This window comes from Suricata suricatta, chromosome 7, assembly GCF_006229205.1.
Source record: "Suricata suricatta isolate VVHF042 chromosome 7, meerkat_22Aug2017_6uvM2_HiC, whole genome shotgun sequence".
In the NCBI taxonomy this organism is placed as follows: Eukaryota; Metazoa; Chordata; class Mammalia; order Carnivora; family Herpestidae; genus Suricata; species Suricata suricatta.
Window position 1 is genome coordinate 20,983,917 of NC_043706.1, and position 18,431 is coordinate 21,002,347.

The 18,431-nt window shown below is 47.1% G+C and overlaps 1 protein-coding gene across 11 annotated transcripts in view; it reads right to left on the reverse strand.

Annotated features, from left to right (window-relative positions):
- Nucleotides 1–18,431, reverse strand: part of RREB1 (ras responsive element binding protein 1) — a 177,568-nt gene that overhangs the window by 77,945 nt on the left and 81,192 nt on the right. The window contains exon 1 of one of the 11 annotated variants that reach the window (XM_029944988.1): nucleotides 7,858–7,912. The exons of the other annotated variants lie outside the window; for them this stretch is intronic. The gene's annotated coding sequence lies outside the window, so the exon portion shown is untranslated. Of the gene's footprint in view, nucleotides 1–7,857; nucleotides 7,913–18,431 lie in introns of those variants that run through there. 11 annotated transcript variants of the gene reach the window in all.

Consider the following 18,431-nt stretch of genomic DNA (forward strand, 5'->3'; position numbering starts at 1 on the left):
TGGAAAAGTGGTCAGCTGTGGTCAAAATTTCACAGTGGGTGATCAGACATTACAAACCGTCAGCTGAGAGTGACTGCTCAGTGAAGCAACCGTGCCCCAACTACCAGGAGCTCCGTGGGCCTGCCCTCTACGCCCTCTAACGGTGACCTTCTCCCCTCCGTTGTTTTCCCTCTAAGAAAAGTATTCACCGCTGCATCTATGAAGAATAACAAACACTCTGAGATATAAGTGGCTGATGAGTGTTTATCGCAAGCCGCCCAATCAAAAAACATTAGCAAGCACATGGTTTTTCTGAAAGTCCACTGAGCCCAAACCAAAAGCCTGTTCCAGGGCAGGAAGGGGCGCCAGGGAGGAAGGTGCCGCACGGGGCCGGTCCCCCAGCCCCAGCACTAAGGAGCCGACCAGCAGAGGCATCTCGGAAGGAAGGGAGATTAAGCTTAGCACGGTCCTGGGGGAAGTCTGAGGCACACAGGCCCTCTCGGCTGTTTCTGCCCTGACCCGCCAGGAGGGCGATTAGTTCCCGACAACTGCACTCCTGGATTCTGTGGGGTGTCTAATTGTGCTGCTGTGGCACTGACACAAAGGGCTGGACCACAGCCCAGCAGGGTCCGAAACAAGGATACGGTTGCCCAAAACACACCGTTCATCTGCTTGTGACTGAGCGCCCACAGGGCACTGGCCGTGCCCAGGGTCCTTCGTGTGGGTTCATACTACAAGCCCCACCCTGACCCCTAAGAACCTTTTGCAAGCCCCTAGACTTCCCTCCCAAGTGACAAAGAACAGGAAGGAAGATCTCAAAGGGGAGATCACCAGCTGAGTGAGGATTCAGCCAGCACCAGAAGTGAGCCTACAAGAGACAAGCCACTGAGAAATCAAAGAAACGGCGCTGGCCTGTCTGCCTCACAGGCAGCGCAGGGAACGGGGCCTTGAGGGGCTCTTCTGGTCATCAGCTCGGCCCAAGGATGGCCTGACACTTCCACCAGGTTCCCAAGGGTCAGACAGCCCCGCAGGGAAAACTTCTGGGGCACAGAGTTTAGAGACCCCAGCTCAGGCCCATCTAACTTAAGCAGTATGTAATACAAATGTCCCCAGTCAAATGGAGATTTCAGTTGAAAAAAGACTGGCCTCCACTAATATTCTGACACAAAATGGTTTTAGTGTTGTGAAACCTCGATTAAGTTCTTCAGCCCACTTGCAATCATAAAGCTGATGCTCTCTCGTTCCCCCCCTTCATTTTACTTGAATGCCTGTGATAAAGGCACCCTCACTTTGTTCAAAAGGACATCCCTACTCTTTCCTTTTATCTTCCCTTAACAGTTTGCCATCCAGTGATAGGAGGGGCCTCGCCTCCAACAGTCCGCCCTTTTATCTCCAGCTGACCACGCAACAACATGAGGCCAAGGACTGGATTTCCTGCAGCTCCCTTCGAGGGGCTGTTTGACTTGTTTAAAATATTACTGGCCTCCAGAACCTTGGAACAATGCCTGAGCAACACCTACCCAGCATCCATTTCAGCTCCAACTTCCAAAGCCTCCAAGACCAATGTACCAGGACTCCCTGTCCCTCCTTGTGGGAGAGGCTTGATGCTTCCAAGAAAGAGGACTCACTTTCCAGGCTCACGTATGTATTTGCCTTTTGTCAGCAGCAAATATAAGAGCTGCCTTCATTGAAGTATGGAAGTCCTAGAAGTTACTTATGGTAACTCGAGTTAAACTCAGAGTTAACACTGTCATTATCATAATAATGCAGCGGTATTTAATACCATTCTGGAACCTAGAGCAAGCAGTGTGCCATGTGCTTCCTTGCACAAGCCTGGAATGCCCTGGATCCTTGTCTGCAGAAGACAGGCCATGGCCTCTGATGTCCTTCCAGGTCTAACTCTGTGTATGGAACTCAACTCTGCTGGGATGCCTCGGTCTGGACTCAAAAGGACTTCCATCTGCTGAGCTTTGAGCATCGCTGTGAACGCCCAGGATCGACAAAGGCAGCAAACTCCCATTTCATAGCGGATCAAGGCAGTTGTGGGGCCATGTGCCACTTACGAGAACCAGGAGTTGTTCACCCACCAGAGTACAGAGGACCTTGACTCCCTGCCATTCAAGACCAAGAGTTCATTCCCTTGGCCTCACAGACCGGCACGTGTGAAATTGATAGGTTCAGAGGACGATAAGATCAGATGTTCTAAGCAGCCCACCAGGGTTTCTGTAGTACAGAGAAAGTCGTTATGAAGTCAACAACAACAAGAAGAATGGGGCGCTTGGGTGGCTCAGTCGGTTGAGTGTCTGAGTCTTAATTTTGGCTCAGGTCACGATCTTGCAGTTCGTGAGTTCAAGCCCCATGTTGTGCTCTGTGCTGACAGCTCAGAGTCTGCTTGGGATGCTCTCTCTCCGTCTTTCTCTGTCCCTCTTGCACACGCACTCTCTCTCTCTCTCGAAATAAACATTTAAAAGCAAAAAAGAAAAGAAAAGCTTCCTAGCCTAAGTACTCCTTTAGCCCCTCACAGTTTCCAAGGTAAGAGGTCTGAGGAGGAGCAGGGAACGTGGTGGTGTGGTGACAGTGAGCGAGGCCATGGAGTTACGGTGGCGAGCGAGTAACAAAGGCCAGGCTACGCATTAAATTCGCAACACAAATTTCTATGCCATCACTCCAAGATAGAGCCAGTATTTTTAGGATCTCCCTTTACGAGGCCCAGACAATATACAAGAGTGTGCAAACCAGATCAGCCATGCTGTCCCCATGCAAATGCAGGAGACTGTGTTCCGTGTGGCCCCTCTCCCACTGCCGTGGGCCTCGGCCCTGGTGTTGGCCCATCTGAGAAGAGGAGCCAGCTAACCAGCTCGGCACCACGGGCCAGACAGCAGGCACTCTTCAACATCCTCAATTTCCTCCCAGCCATGAAGTCAGAACAACCGGTACAAAGAAAAGTAAAAACTTGCGAAACAACGGCATCTACGGTGCTCACCGAATATGCCTGAGGAAACGTTCTCAGAGCCCTGTACGATGCTTCATTATGATTCTGGAAAGAAAACGCAGTCCACTACACCCAGGCACGCACATGTTCACACAAACCCAATTTCATGCTCTGCCGGCCCCACAACTAGAACGCAGAAGTCAAAATATAACTCAAGAGAGTGGCCCCGGTTACTGAACAGATTTGGGATTGTAACTGACACTTTCCCTTAAACTCTATTAGAGGCCAGTGACATCCTGGCGTGTTCCCAATCTGGAAACAGTTTTCCTAAGGGCTGAGGGTGGGGGTGGGGGTGAGTGGCAGGGAGAGAAAAGGACTAACAGATTATATGACAGTTTGCTACCTGACTATCGTAAAACTGCTGTTTGCAGGAAAGACAGAGATGTAGGGGAAAAAACCCATAGTCATTTTATTACTTGTAGTTAACCCCTAATGTTATGCTTTGGCCAGGACAAGAATAATCTTTTTAAGGTTTCACCCACAAGAAACTACTAATTGTGATCACTTTTTTTGTTTGTTTTTTGTTAACCCTACCTACCAGCTAGATTCTTTCAAGGAGAATAGAGTCTGGAAGACAGATATGCAAAGTAATTCCAGTTCTATCTTACATGAAGATCTTGAAAGTACCATGGTCCTGGTGCAAGTCATGTGTCCTGTACAACCCAGATTTAGAGTCAAATGCTATTATTCACATTAGGCAAATGCTCCTTTAAATTTTTGTTTTTTGTCTTTTTTTTTTTTTTTTTTTTTTTTTTTTTTTAGCTTGGAGAAAGAGAAAACAAAGGGACACAGTAATCCATCAAAGTTGCCAGGCTCAGAAGGATCATGGCATCTCTGTACTTGTCATTTCAATGGCTTCAGCCACCAGAAAGGTTTCACTTTAAAAAAATGGGTATCAGGGCGCCCGTATGGCTCAGTTGGTTAAGCATCCAACTTCGGTTCAGGTCATAATCTGCAATTCGTGGGCTTGGGCCCCATATCAGGCTCTGTGCTGACAGCTCAGAGCCTGGAGCCTGCCTCAGATGCTGTTTCCCTCTCTCTGCCCCTTCCCCCCTCACTCGCATGCTCTTTCTCTCTCTCTCTCTCTCTCTCTCTCTCCCTCTCAAAACCAAACACTTAAAAAAATGAGTGTCCTTGTTTTCCTGGGGTTTGACTTTCTGGCCCCATCCTGTACTCAAGTCAAAGTTGAGGAGCATACACAGAAAAGGTGTATGCATTCTCTCTGCAAGGAGTTAACGTGTTGGAGCTGTTCCATACTGCTTTGTGCCCTGGATTTAGGGCAAGAATTGGTATCAATGGGAAAACCTGAAAGGGGATGGTGGTCATTCTCAGACATTAGTCACCTAATGTTCCGGATGTGAGAACCCCCAGGAACTGTATAAGACAGAGCCCCAGGCCTCAAAGGCTCACATGCGGACTGCCGAGATAGACAGGACACAAGGAGATAAGTTCCAATCTGAGGGAAAATGAATCGTGAGCCAAACACTTTAGGCCTGCAAGGCTCCCGAGAGGTAAAGTCATCAAGAGTGAGGGCAGTAGGGCAGAAGCGAACTTGGGCTTAAAGGAAAGATGTGGCTTTCAGAAGACAGGGCATGCGTGGAGACCCAAGAGGTATGTCTGGATGGTACATGGTGTCATGAAAGCACTGGCCCACACATGCCTACGTTTTCGTCCATGCTTGAGCGAATCAGGAAACCAGACAACTTATTAAGATACTCCCAGTGTTGAATTCATTCTTTTCTTAGGGTCAGGTACCTCAATTTTAAAATGAGATTATAAAGATTATATATGGTTGAGACTGGTTATTAATGTCCTTACTTGGTAAAAGAAAGAGAGAGAGAAAAGAAGACAAGCCCCTGCGTCTACCTGTAAAAGATCTGCGTTGGGTTTCTGGCCCCTGAGAACAAAACCCCTGGGAGCCATCAGCCCACACCGGCGCGTCGCTGCTGAGGAGGGAGAGCGGAACAGGGCAGAGGGCAAAGACGGGGTGGCAAGACTATGCTGGTGTCGAGATTCCATCCAAGGGGGATGGACTTCGTCCCATGGCTAAGGGAACCCACTGACGGTCTATCCTCTCTAAGGAAAAAAAAAAATCCTGAGATGAAATAATCATATCGATATTTTAAAAACTTCTTGGAAATGGAAGATGAGAGGCGCATAACCCAGTTAGGAGGCCACTGCAATACAGTCTAAGGGACAGACAGGAGGATCCAGGAAGATGTCACCACGGGACTGACCTCGCTGTGAGGCTGTGGGTGAGGAGGGCAAGGGAGAGGCTGGCCTTCCTGCACTAGCAACAGAGATGCAGAAAAAATTCCCAGTCCGGGAGAGAATAAAGAGAATGCGGCAGGAAGGGACTGGCTACCGAGGAGCAGGATTAAGAGAAAAGTTATGCTTGAAAGAAAATCTAAAATGTCCATGGCCAGAAAGGGAGCAGAAGGGGGTAAAAAGGAGAAGGTCCAGGAGGAGGTGGGAAAGGAGGGCAGGGGGCTGCCAGGCATGGGAAGATGAGACACTGGTGCTTGAACAGAATGCATAACACATGTAGCCATGTAAACAGAAGTACTCACTGTCAAACTGACCCTGCTAACGAGCGCTGACATAAGCTGCTGATGTTGGGGGGAAGTGCCTGGAGAGCCTTAACTCACAGGTTACACGTCCACACAGAACTGTGCCACATGTAACACCAGAGGAAAACAAAAGCCATCCTCCTCTGTCTTTCAAAGAGCCTATCATATAAAACTAACACGTTAGTTATGGAACCGACACGATCTAGAGTAGTGGTGTCTAGCTGCAAGTTCTCCAACCCGGAAAATGACCTCTACCTGCGCTGCCCAACAGGTAACCGCTAACCACACATGGCCGCTGACCACTTGAACAGAGACTAATGTGACTAAGGAACTACATTTACAATTTTTATTTAAGTTTAATCTAAATTTAAATAGCCACATGTGGCTCCCAGCTGTTGTACTGGACAGCATAGGTTTGTGGTATTTTTTTTTCCTCCAGAAATCTTGGGTTACTAGATTGTTTGCTTCCTGAAGTTTTTAAGCCCTTAAAGCAGGAATAAAGATGACCTGGTATGGTTTTACCTGCAGGTATGAGACGGGAGTGAGCTGATCCCAGAAGGAATATACTTTGCTATGAGCCTTTATTCTTCTCAGTATTTATCAGAGTGTCAATGTAGAAAGGGAAGTCACCCATGAAACCAGCAACACCGGGACATCTCCTAAGCCAGCCGGACCTCTTCCCGGTGAGTCCTCACCACCCTGCCCCATCTACCCCAGATCTGCTCAGACTTGGTTCCACCTCAAACATGAAGGGCAATGTGTGCAAACATGGGGACATGGTTACAAAATTAGATCAAGTTTAAAAAGCAAGATAGTACATTTATGCATAATGCATTTATGGACAAAGTCGGGAAGATGCAATGTGAAATGAGATATGTCACGGGAATATGATTTTTTTTAAAAAACGGAAAGTATAATATCACTGAAAACTTGATTTTTAGCATTTATTTTATTTATTTATTAATTATTTTTTTTTTTAGGGGCACCTGCGTGGCTCAGCTGGTTAAGTGTCCAACTTCCGCTAAGGTCATGAACTCATAAGTTCGGGAGTTTGAGTCCTGCATCAGACTCTGTACTGACAGCTCAGAGCCTGGAACCTGTTTCAGATTCTGTGCCTCCCTCTCTCTCTCTGCCTCTCCCCTGCTTGCACTCTCTCTCTCTTTCTCTCAAAAATGAATACACATTTAAAAAATAAAATTTTTTAAACTATATGTAAAGAAAATAATCAAGACTGCATTCCTTAAGATACGAAGCCATTCCCTGCCTCCCACCCTCAATTTAGAGATCTTTAGCCATTGCCCAGTACCTGGCACACAGTGAACATCTGTTTAGTGCACTCTAAGTAAGGATGTGCTGATCAAGGGGCGATATGCTCAGGCCGATAAGCCCCATTCTACAAGCAAGTACAAGATTCATACTGTTGAAACTGTATGTAAAATTTGTGGTATTTATTTCTTGTGACATAGTCCATAAATTTGATCAGATTTTCAAATGTTCCCTTTTCTTGTGAAGATGAGATCAATCACATAATTCACTTCAGGTAGGATCCAAACATGGCAGTGACTTAATAAACGTCAGTGAACTCCATCTCCCAAAATGATCTCCCAATGCCTACTGTAAACAGTTGCAGTGTTACACCGGAATTCATTCTACAGAAAGGAGCGGGGGCGGGGGGGGGGGATCATGGTGATCCCCATTTATGTCACTGCATTTACATGGTGTTGTTCTGTGCCCCCAGCAACTCCAGGAATAGTTGCTAAAACCAAGTTAGTTTCCTGATGCTGACCATTAGGTTAAAACAGATTTTTGAGTGCATATTACCACCACCTCTAGGCCATCAAAGGCACCGAGGAGATCCACGTAGAGGTGTAAATGTGGCCCAAACACTAGCAATTCCTGGGACTCTCAAAGGGGTCCCAGAATAGAGGGTGGTCTTGGGAGGATGTTTGTTTTGTAATTAACAAAAGGTAATGGCATGAGTGAGCCTTTTAAATAGAAGCCAAGAATTAAAACTGGGGCCCTCTAAGCACCAAATAGTCCTTACTTAAATTGCAATGCATAAATAAAATAAATTGGCTATAAACGGGAGAATTATATCAACTATAAAATTCAAGAGTCACAGCCAGGGGAGTGGGAAAAGCGACTGATTAACCGGTAGAGGGCAGGGGGGCTGGCTTCCTCCCTGTTTCCTTGTGTAGCCTCTGAAGGTGAAAACTAACCAATTTTTTTCTGGCCTTTAAGCTGGTTAGAGGTTAAAACAAAAACAAAACAAAACTGTCTGAAAAAATTAACAAATGGGAGGGAACAATACTCCACCTGTGTCCCTCAGATACTTCGTGATGATAAAAATCCATGTGTCGGTCACCTCAGCTGGAACCATGGCTCTGCCACTAGACTGGGTGTGGGGGGGGGCGGGGGAGGGGGATTCTAGAAGCTCCCCACCTGGGTGAAAGAAGAAAAGAATAAAATGATGAGAAGCTAAGTGCTGTCTCTGCAATACTAACGCAGGGACAGTCCAGGGAGAACACTGGCAGGTGTAAGTGGAGGGGATGAGAGGTGGAAGAGAGGCTGGAAGGAGCCCAATGCAGAAGGGACCCCAAAAAGCCCGGGAAGCAGGTCCTGCTGACAGAGGGTGCGTTGCTGGGGGCGGGGGGGCAAGCCAAGGGGAGCTGGGGCCACAGGCCCGGTGTAGGCAGAGAAGATGATGTCAGTTTTCGGAGAACCTGTTGGAACATGGAATGGGACTGCAGGGGAGGGAGGTCTGACTGGAAACGGGAACAAAGAAAACAGAGAGGCAGGCTGGACGTACAATGGAGCGGAGGGAGCGAGGGGGTAAGGGGCTCCTGCCACAGGCTAGGTTTCCTGTCGCCCTAGAACGGGGACTGGAAGAAGGTTTCCATGCAAGCAGTAGGGCTAAGTAATTTTTTAGACTCCTGGAAAGTGGAGAAATGACAGGAATCAGAAGGGAGTCTGGGTCCTATGGGATCAGTCTTGGGTCAGAGCTTCTGAGAGTACATGCCATCTGCCCCGCCAGGGAGGGGAGAGGCCAGAACTCACTGAGCTGGGAGTCAGAGTAAAGAGGGTCCAGGACAAGACGGAAACACCCAGGTTAAGCCACAGAGATAGGACAAAGGAGTGGAAGGAAGGAGTAGTGTGGTGAAATATGGGTGAAAGCATTAGCAAGGAAGGTGCATAACCCTTCTGAGTCTGGGAAGACAAGAACATACAGAAAAGAACCATTTGAGGGGGTGCTCAAGGAGGTTCACAGTTGGATGATCTTAATCTTGAACACACAGTAGGCACTCAAATATTTTACTGATTAGTAATCTCAAGAAAACAGACAGGGGGTGATACGCCGTGAGTAGGAGGAAGAGAAAAGGGGAATTGATGATTTAAGGAGCACAGGGCCCGGAGGGCCCCAGGGAGCTGGTGGGAGGGAGCACAGAGGCATAGATAGATAAATAAAGGCCTCCCCTGCAGCCCCAGTGGCCAGGGACAATGACGCTGAAGAGAGGAGGGGGTGGCTCTCAGTTAGCTTAGGTATTTACAACCACGTGATCATGATCTGGAGGTACTCAGAAGGGCATCAGGGGAGCAGGAACCCCAGCCTCATACGCAGGGTGAGGCTGGCATCCTGTTTCCCAGTCTGGTCGGCTGACAAAGGAGAAGAAAGGGACATGTGTCATTTCAAATGGTGGCATCTTTTACTCCAGCGATCTGAGGCAAGCCTGTCAGGTTTCCTTCCACAGCTGCGCAAATCACACACACAGCTGCTCCTAAACAGTAAACGAGTGGATTCTAGCTACAAATAATACCAAAGACTCCAGATCTCCAAGGGGGCAGAAAACGTTGTTCTAAACGCCCAACCCCAAATGGCTTTCAGGGGACCCCCCCCCCAACACACACACAGCTGAACTTCTAACCCAGATGCGCCTCAGCACGGAATGCAGCCGGGAAATCCGCACGGGACGTGTGGAAGTTGGCTCTTAAGGGGCACACAGCCCTCTGCCGGCACAGGGTCCCCCCCCCCCCCTCAGGGAAGCTGGTCTGGACGAATCTGCATGCAGGGCCCTGTGATTCAATTAGCATGAGTTCAGTGGCTCTTTTTAGGTCAGTTCTTTCTTCTTTTGTTTAGATCTGACTCAAGATTTACTTCTATTATCTACACCTAGGTTAGAGCACCTAACAAATTAAACCATCTGAAGTGAGGGAGAGGAAAAGAAGGAGCAGCATCTGTAAAACAACGTATGCAAAACAGTTCTCCCCCACCTCCCCCCACCCATCTCTGTCCTCTTACATCGCCTAACTCCTAGGCAAGCAACTGTTTCTCAAAGGAAAATTCTAGACTCGGAAGACTGAATGTGAAAAACCTGGTGGTTAAGCCCTGGCTTGCAGAAAACTAAAAATTTCAGCAATTCTGCAATGAAATGTTAGGTTCAGAGCTATACAAAGCGTAGCAGCTGTTCCCGGCCAACATGAAAACCGAAAGGGGTTATGCTATCTTTATCCTCTACCTAGAGTTGAAGCTGGTACTGGCCTGGGGCAGAGCCTCCAAGGAGCTAGCTCAGTTCTAGCCTGCTGAGCCCGGAGACGAAGAAGGCAAGGAAGTGCAGGGGCCGGCAAAGTACCCATAAACAATAACACATAACAGACCCACCTGGAAGACAGAGACTGCAGTTAACCATTGACAAGGTTAAAGGATGCCAGGAAACAGAACTGCTGGAAAAGCAGTTCTCAATGTCATTTGGAAACTCCTTTGCCATCAGTTCAAAATTCAAAAGGTTAGATTGCATCTGACTCTTCCTGATTTTCCCCAGTGGGAAGGAGGAGAACCCTTTCCCCCAACTCAAAAAGAAACTGTCTTCAGACAGCCTCCTTGGAAGAGGCCTCAGAGGAGCATCTGGGAGGGCAGAGGAAGATAGAAACTGAGCGGAGGAAGGCCTCTGGCGCCCCTGACACACACACGGGTTAGCTGGAGAAAAACGTTCCGGTGCAACCGGACCACCTCACTCTGAGAAAACCTTCCCGGCAGCACCTCGGTGCCAGCCCCAACAACCCCGTTCTATTATTGTTCGGTGTTAAATGACTGGGCGACTGCTGCCCAGCCATGCATCCCCAGGACTGGCCCACGCTGTCCGCAGCCCGCCACACACCTAAACCACCAACGACTGACGCGGCTGGTGAGGGGCTTCGCCCGTAATGGGAACCGCCACCGACACACCGCACTTCCTGCTCATTCTGCCAGCCGGTCTCTAAGAAAAAGAGAAGAACCACGGCAGGGCCTGGGGGGTTACTGCCTGGGGATCAGCCGGCAGAACGGTGGCAGTGAAGGAGTGGACCTGGGAGCCACACTTCCTGGGTTTGAATCCCGCCCCTTCCGTTTGCCAGCTGTGGTGAGTGGCCTGACCTTGTTGTGGCACTGCCCTTAGATGGTTTTGGTTACAGAACCTTCTCTGCCTCAGTTCCCTCATCTGGAAGATGGAGACAATGATAATCTCTACTTCAAAGGGCAATTGTCAGAAACGTCTGAGTGGAACGTGTTAAGTGCTTTAACATGGTGAGGTTTACAGTCTATCAAAGTGCTTGCTGTTACCCTATGTGTGCTCGCACCTGACCACACGTTTACTGCATAAATACACTGGCAAGTGCATGTTGGCACTTCAGGGTTTAATCACCAGTTCCACAGGTGCTCAGAGACAGTCCATTCATCCAGGGCAATGGTTCTCAAACCTGAGCACGAGCCCAGAGAGCTTACTGTAACAGACGTCTGGGACCCATCTCCGGAGACTCTGATTCACAGGGTCTGGGGTGAGGCCTGAGAATCTGCATTTCTAACAAGTTCCCAGGTGATGCAGATGCTGCTGGCCTGGGGACCACAACTGTAGAGTCACAGCACTGTGGCACAGATCACTTCTTAGGTTCTACCTTTCAGGCCTAAACCTTCTCTAGTTTCTTTCTGTGCACAGTATGCTTCAAGAAGAACTAAGAAAGCAGAGTGGCGAACATGCACGTGGGAAAGGGGTGTCCTGCTCAGAGAACACCCACGTGTTCCTCCATGCTGCCTGGCACCCTTACGCTTCTGCCTGGCAGGTGGCAGACCACGTGACAAATTCTGACCAATGGGCTGTGAGCCAAGGTGCCACACATCACTCCCAGCCTGAGGCTTTTTAACACTGGCATATGACCTGCTTGCCCTCTCCTTCCTGGGGCCGCCTGGAAGCGTGTGACGGCCAGCAGGCCAGCTCGAAGATGAGAGCGGCCTGGATCCCTGAGCCACAGCCTGGAGGGGAGCCACACTAGAGGGCTGCTGGTCCCGCACTAGTTTCCCAGCAATGAGAAACGCATTTCGAGGGTTGAGCCGTGGAGATTTTAGAGCTGATTTCATGCTTCAGCACAGCTTGGCCTAGCCTGAGACAGCTCGCTGTGAAGAGAACCTCTACACCAGTCTTCAGTCTTATTAAGTACAACCTTTCACACGCAGATGTGAAGTATTTTATATGAACATCAGTTAGCTGGGATTTCTACCCTACTCTCAATTCACTTCTATTCATTAAAATAGAGGAATTTGGTATTTTTTTATTTTTATTTTTTAAACTCCCATTTGGGATCTCTTTCTCATCAAATTTAAAAACTCTTCATTGTAACAGGATTATGTTAACACTCATCAACAACTTAGAAAGCTAAACACGCTAAGAAGAACTGAAAATGCGAACAGCAAATACGCTGAAGGACTCAGATCAAGAGCCCCAGGAAACAAATATGTGCACACTCACACACTCTTAGAATCCTTGATTCCAAAAGGCAAGCCAGGAGGAAAGGGAGTCAATTTTATTTATTAAATCATGTGTGAACTGATAACGTATTCTGGCCAAATGAGAGAAGGTGATCTCTTTAAGGTAAAAAAGCATCACCATTTAACCACAAGAGGACTCCTTAAAAAAAAACAAAACAAGATCGTAATTTCTAGTCAACCTAGGAAAATGTGCAATTTAACATGCAGGGAAATGAGTTGTCTACAATATACTAACCTTCTGGACGATGTAGAATGAAACCTATTAAAATTCTCCTAAAAACGCCAGCCCCTACCCAGACCACCAACACACACACACACACACACACACACACACACACACACAGTCAAAACAAAGCGTAATCTAGAACTCCAAGGTAGGACATTTATGAAATGTACCAAAACAATTGAGGAGAGAGCACAGAATCACATTAAGCCCTTCCTGATTTAAAGAGCAGAATACCACTTCTCTGGAGGGCCCTCTGTGAGGACAACTTCAGCTGAGTGAGATCTACAACTGATCTCAAAGGTCAGGGGAGAAGGAGTACAGGCTGGCTCAGTCTGAGGAGCATGTGACTCTTGAGCTCAGGATCCTGAGTTCAAGCCCCCGGGTGGGTACAGAGATTACGGAAAGAAAAACAAACAAGGTAGAGGGGACTCCTGGCCAGAATTCTCCCTCACTCCTTCTGCCCAGGCATGAGAGCCCCTGTGGGCACAGACATTTCAGAACTCAGGCTGAAGGAGCTCGCTGGCTCTCTGCTCCTCATCAGCACAGGCAAGGCCAAGCTTGGAGATGAACAGACACTGCTGCCTCAAGCCTTCTCAAGTCCGTCGGCCGCTAGAGTGCCTCGTTCTTGGGGTGTGGCACATACCATCTCTTTAGGTACTTCCATGTGGCCAAAATGGGGGGGGGGGGAGAGAGGTAAACACTCATGTATGCTTTTGGTCACATATTAGAACTCGGCCGTAAAATCAGAGTTTAAAATAATAAAAGGCCCAATGCTCAAAGCTGCATTTCTCTGGTTTACAGCTATTCAGCAGATCGCTGGGGGTTTTGGGTGAATGGATTTTTTTCTTTTTTCATTTCTTTTCAGGAGATATAAAAAAGTCATTAAGAAGAATGCAAACCTGTACGCTTGAACTACTCTATTTAAAAGAAAACACTATCTTTAAGAGTTTAGAGAAACCCGGGTGGCTGGGGGTGGGGGGGAGGTTCGGTCGTTTAAGCACCTGACTCTTGATTTCAGCTCAGGTCATGATCTCACAGCTCATGCGTTTGAGCCTCAAGTTGTGTTCCACAAGGACCATGTGGAGCCTCCTTGGGATTCTCTCTCTCTTTCCCCCCTCTCCCTCCCTCCCCACTGGAGCACACACCCTCTCTCAAAATAAATAAACTTAAAAAATAAAAAAGACATGAGAGGAACCACTAAAATCTCGTGTATACCATAAAACAGGGTTATTTCTTCACTTTTCATTAAGGAGCCAACACTAGAGGACATACATTGTTAGGAAACCAGAGATGACAGGAGTAATGTGCAGTTTGATAATAGGTGGGTTTATTAATAATCACAGAGCTAAAGGAACTCAGCCTCACATCTTGCTAGTACTCTCCTGTAAGACCCCTGGAAATCTATTATTTTATAAGTTGATTTTTAATGCTCCTAATATGTCCCCAACTCAGACTTAATAGTGTGGGCATATCTGCAAGAGAAACTTAATGGAAACATCCACATTTAGCAAATGAAAGCCATATAAAAGCGATCCCATGTGATTTTTGCAGATTAACTTGCACAGTTCATGTCTTCCATAGTCATGTTCAAACTAAGAGGGTCAAAGCTCTAAGTCGATTCCTGGGGGTCTATAAAACCTATGCTGCATAGAGCCAAAAGCCCCTTTCATTTACTTCTGCCCAGAGAGGTTGTGGTTGCAGACTTCTACACATTGTCCCCGTGTTAGGAGTTTGCTTAACAAGATGGTTGGCTCTATACCACCATCCCAGCCTGGCGGCCACCTTCTCTTGCACACAGGGAACTGTGTGTCACCAGCAACACCGCTCCCCTCTGCTCTCACTGTTGCCGCCCACCTCTCTGACTCGCACCCCAATAAATCTGAGGCCATATGTTACACGTCCCTGAGATGTGCAACTTCTACGCACACCTAGGCAACGACCCAAAGCATCCTGGCTAAATGACTCCAAAATCAGCACATCCTGTGAACCCTCAGATTCCCTGGCTGCACTGATTCCCGGCACCAAGACTGCAGCTTGTGGCTCCTGGGGGCTGGTCTGCTGATCATATGACTGCTGAAATCCCTCGGATAAAAGCAGGCATTGTCCACTTTTCCTTGAAATCTCAAAATCCTGGATAAGACCAGCCATCAAGTAACATTTCAATCTTCCAACCACCTTAAATCAATTGATCAAATTCTTCTCTCTGGGTCTCAACCCTGCCCCCAGGGCCCCTTACAAATAACTCAGTGTCTAATAAAAGCCATTCTGGTCAGCCTTTAAAGCAGACCTACAGCCTTTACTTTAAATACAAGATGAGGATTACATGGGAGGGGGGAAGCTTTTAAACAAACAACGAACGTTATGGACTGAGATGCTAGTACGACCCATTTTCTGTCATGCCCTGAAAGCACTCTGGGGGCATCAGAGTATCAGCTGGGAGTCGCCCCCTTCCTTCTTCACTTTCAGCCTCCAGCCCCACAAAGGAGCTCTCCAAGCCTGTGATTCATGGAGGCTGATCTCCAGGCAGCCAGCAGCTGTTCAAATCTACGCCTGGATCCTGGATCTCTCTCTCCCAGGCATCTCCAGCTCCACCATCTCAACCTCTCCGCAGTTGTCCTGAAGGCCCGCCCACTGAGGGGATGCGGGGAGCCCATCGTCTCCAACGGAGCAGTGCAGGGAGCTTCGGGGCACTTCACAGCCCAGCACGCCAAACAACGCACAGGCCCTTTGCCCTGTGCCACACCCCTCCCGCGCTGTCCCCACCCCAAAAAGTCAGCACAAAGACCTGCTCCTTACTTCCTGGGAAGTAATGGTTTTTATTACTTTTCCATCTGTTGTGAGCGTCCAACATCCAGAGAACAAATTCTTCTTAAATGCAGCCCAAGTACATTCATTTCCCTCCCCTGGACTAGTCACAAACGACTACCCATAAGAGAATACTTTCCACCTTCAGCATGGCAATCGGAGGTATGGTTTCCATGGATACGCAGAAGACCGGGTTACAAAACTAATTACGTTTTCAAAGGGAATAATTTCTCTTAGCAAAACAAAACAAAACTCACGAAGCCTATCTGATTCAGGAGCAGAAAAGTCTGTACCAACCTTATTCTGGTTAACTGCATTACAGCATATCTAAAGGCACAGAAGACTTAAAGAAATCTACTACCATTAGAAGTTAATTTAAAAGCTCTTATGAGTAGGATTATTAAAAATTTAGGCCCAGCAATGCACCATATGCACATAAAAATCAAAATGCTTCAGAACCGTTACTAGGTTTTAGTGGCCCTGGGGGGCTTTCCAATCCTGGGATTTCCATAAAAATGTCCCAAAATACCTAACAACACCAACAGAGATTTTCGTGTTGACCATGGAGTGCCATGGTAGTCTCATCTACAAAATGGAGCTATGGAGAGGAAGAAAATTAACCAATAACCTAAAAAACAGAATAATGGCTGGTAAGCAAGCACTTCATTTTTCAAATTAGGATTGTTCCTCCTGGACAAAAAAAAGGCCATGCAGACACTACTCCAGGTGACATGATCACTTCCAGGCACAGATGTGAACTGTGGAAGAACAATAAATATAACAAAGGCAAAACCATAAAAAGAGACAAAAAGTGATTGGAACTCCTTTTTTACAGAAACTGTGCACCACCCAGGGTAAGTCCCACCAGATAGAGGGGGGTCTTTTGTCTCACCAGCTTTTAAAAATCCATGACAAAAAATAAAAAGTAATATAAGATAAAACAAAATAAAAACCCATGACATTTTGTGTATTATTTCAGCTAAAAATTCAAAACCAACAATTCGCACTAGGAATACAGATGAACAACCCAGTGATGGTATTTGAACATCATGTGACTCTATTAATGAATTTTTTTTTTTGCACCTTTGGGCAGAATAAATAAACATTTTCGTATATATGTGAATACACTGGAAGGTTTATGCTAACATTTCATGTTAACTCATAAAGCAGCTACATATCACTGAGGGGAGCTGGTGCAGGAAGTATTCAGAAATTAATTTTCCATATAAGACTCCTGGGTGTTTTATTCCAAAGTATCTTTCAAACTTCCCCATCTCCTTAAGCAAAACATGGTGAATCAACGTATGATTAATCTAACTTTTTTGGGCGATGACTCAGGATCATTACAGTGAACAACCATTACACAAGGTGCCTTCGGAAACTAGCGTAACATCCCTCCTATTTCAGTTTTGCCCCTGTACCGCACGGCCTCAGCTGGCCATGCATTTCTCCTAACTGAAATTTTTATTGAGATCATTGTGGATGCGCATGCAATGCAGTTGTGAGAAACAGCACAGAGGACTCCTCTCTGTTCACGGTGCCCAGTTTCCCCCAGTGGTCACCAGCCATGCTGTTTGAATTCTTCTGTGTTCACTGACGTCTTTTCTTGCTATCAGTGCATCTCCTTCTGATGGCTTTTCTCCACCCCAAGCACCAACTTTGGCCTCTAATATGTTGTTGACTTGAATACAGGAGAAAACGGTAGACAAGGTGGTCAGGGCCACATGCACAGTAAGAACCAATGGTGCTGGGGTGCAGGCCTAGCCGATCATCATGATTCCAAGGTAGGAGTGCCAGTACTAAGACTCCCTACACCTGCATGGCTTTCAAAGTTTTATTTTTGTATACACCATTCCCCTAAAACACACACACACACACACACACACACCCACACCCACCCCTGGCTTCTTCTCCCTCCCTCCATGCTGAATATTCTGGACTTATGAATGCCAAATAAGTGACCTCCACATAAGTGATATGTTACCTTTAAGTCCACTGAATACCAGCTAATTAGTCAACTGCTGTTTCCACATTGGCAATTGGCCTTCTAGCAGAACCCATGTCTTACTCTGAACATTATCCACCAAGAGCTGTTAACAGCTTGAAGTAAATACACACAGCCTTTAAAAAAATTAACAATTTTTTTTTTCTGGGGACTCACTGATCTTTTTAAGGAAGTTTTCATTTATTGGTCACTTGTACTACTTGGAACAATTCAATTACAGAAGTTAAAGGAATAAAGTTCTAAAAAAGATACGATAAAGAGCATAATGAATGTGCTTAAGAGACTTTGGTCAATAAGAAAACTGTTGCTTTATTCTCCTATTGCATTAGGAACTTCTCAAACAAAGAGGCTTGATGGAGACAGACAGAAAGGGGCTTATCAGCTTAGGAAAGGGGAAGGATGGTACAATTAACTGTCACACATGCAGATATAATTCGCTGTGATGAGGCCAATGAGAGACAACGAGGCAAAGAAAAGTGCCCATCTCTATGTGTAATACTCAAACATCCCAGCACTGCAAACACCTTTTCTTCAAGGGTTATCTATACCCATGGCCTGAGAACAAAAGCAATAGCCTTCGGAGGGAGGCGGGGGAAGGAAGGAAAAGAAAATAAGAAGAGGAAAAGGAAGGTCTCTTATCTGAGCCACAAGTGCCCCCCACCCCCGCCGCTCACCCTAGCAGGCTGAAGGGCTGTATCCCAGGTATCCCAAGGCTGGGGAGTGGGGGGACACCCAACCACATTCCTTTCTTAGTCCTGTCTCTTCTCTGCTCCACAGACCCGGCCCTGCCAAGGGGAAAAGGGCTGCCGTGCCCTGCCCTGGCAATCCTGGCCACCTGAAGGCGCAGTGCTGTAAACACAGGAGGGCAGCTCAGGGAGGATCCAGATAGGAAAACGGAGTTCACAAAGCACCTTCTCCACAGGCTGCCAGGAACACATCACAGGGGAGAGCTCCCCTCTCTGTGTTAGAAGATGCTCCAAAAACAAACAGTTGCAGACAGACTGGGGACCATAAAACACAACACGTGTGTGGTGCAAAAGATACTAAGAAAAGCAAGGTTC